This window comes from Alligator sinensis, unplaced genomic scaffold (genome assembly GCF_000455745.1).
Source record: "Alligator sinensis unplaced genomic scaffold, ASM45574v1 scaffold647_2, whole genome shotgun sequence".
Lineage (NCBI taxonomy): Eukaryota > Metazoa > Chordata > Crocodylia > Alligatoridae > Alligator > Alligator sinensis.
In genome coordinates this window covers 3,492,864-3,494,560 of record NW_005841832.1, presented here as the reverse complement: position 1 = coordinate 3,494,560, position 1,697 = coordinate 3,492,864, and the positions used below count along the sequence as shown (strand labels likewise).

The 1,697-nt window shown below is 56.9% G+C and overlaps 1 protein-coding gene across 1 annotated transcript in view; it reads right to left on the bottom strand.

The window, feature by feature from the left end:
* BRSK1 (BR serine/threonine kinase 1) overlaps positions 1-1,697 on the bottom strand; it is a 29,308-nt gene that overhangs the window by 23,232 nt on the left and 4,379 nt on the right. The gene's annotated exons all lie outside the window — the stretch shown is intronic.

Genomic DNA, 1,697 nt, shown 5'->3' with positions numbered 1-1,697 from the left:
TCCTGCTTATGCAGGGGGTCGGACTCAATGATCTATTGAGGTCCCTTCCGACCCTAACATCTATCTATGAAACATGCCTCGGGACAGACAGCAGGGGAGCTGCAAGGAGCCTGATCCTTGTTGTGCCAGTGCAGCCCCAGCCCCTTCCCTGTCATTTGCTTCAAGGCACGTGTGCACCCACCAGCAGCAATGAGCTGGGCCAGGGCTCTGCAGACCCTGGTGCAGCTAATTTCAGCCTCTCTGCTACCTGCTGTGAGTAACCTGGGCTCCATGGTGGGCGACAGGCAGCTGGGAGGCTGCAAGTGGCTGTACTGGAGTCTGCAGAGCCCCAGCCCAGCTTGTTGCTGGCAGCAGGTGCACACAGGCCTCAGGGTGGACAGTGGGAAAGGGGTCGTGGCTGCAATGCCACAACAAGCATCAGGTCCCTCATGGCTCCCCCACCATCCACTCTGGTACACCAACATCTTACAAGTTGAGGCTGAGGGTGTTTTTGGTGTTCTGCCCAAAAACTTTGCTGACCCCTGCTCTAGAAACTCTATGCCAGACTAGCAAAGCCACAGCCAAAATCTGGAGCCCCAATCTAGAGCAGTGGTTGGTAACCAACAGCCGACAGATTGGATCTGGCCAAAGGAATCATCAGGTTTGCAGAGCAAGAAGGGGGTGCGGGGGTTGGCAGTGGGAAGCTTTGCCCACACTGCCTCTGGGCAGCAGGGAGCTTCTACTGTGTCACAGCTGGGCAATAGGGAGAAGCAGCAGTAGCCAAGTCCTAGAACTGGCCTGTCTCAGCCCCTGTCCTGGGTCCTTCTGGCCCACCAACCACTGCTCAATCTTTGGACTCTGTGGAACAGAAGGGTGAGGCAGGGCCCGTCTGTGGATCAGATGAGGCCCTGAGGGCCTGGCATCACCCTCTCCCTGCCCTGTGCACCAGGATTGGGACCTAGGGGCCCAGCATAGCCCCCTGGACTTTGGAATTGGGTCTTTGGGTTGGATGCTTAATGCAAAATATATGGTCCCGGGCTTCCCAAAGGTCCAGAGATTTGACAGCAAGGGAGTGGTACCACAGCTCCCCCATTGCCAAATTTCTGACCCCGTGGGGATCCTTGCGGGTCAGATGGCATATCTCTGTGGGTGCTGGGGGGTGGGCAAGCACCCCTGCTTTGGAGTGCCACCATTACCCATCCAGGGTACTCTAGAAGGACAACACAACTGCAGCTCATGCTCCAGGTCCCAGCCCTAGAACACCGCAACAGGCCCAGCTCCAGAACCACCTCCCAGGCCAGTGTGCTGCGTCCCCCAGATGTGACCCAGAACCTTTTGGAACCTCAACTGCAGCCATCGCCAATCCGGACTGCGCAGCGAAGGCAGCCTTCGTCCCACTGCCAAGATCTAGACCCCCGGACCCCTCATTCTAGAGCAGTCCCCGCCAAGCCAAAGCCAGGCTTCCTGTTGGCCAAAGCACCATCTCCCCAGCCAATCAAAACCCTCGGAAGCAACAGCACAGATGTCGCGATTCTGATTGGCTACCACACAGCCTCCTGGCCAATTCTAGCCCTCAGAAGTGACAGTACAGATTCCAAGATGTTGACTGGCCAATACATCCTCACTCCAGCCAATCACTGCTCTCACAAGTGACAGCTCAGATTCAGGAGCTCTGATTGGCTGCCATCCAATCTTTACAGCCCATCATGGCTGTGGGG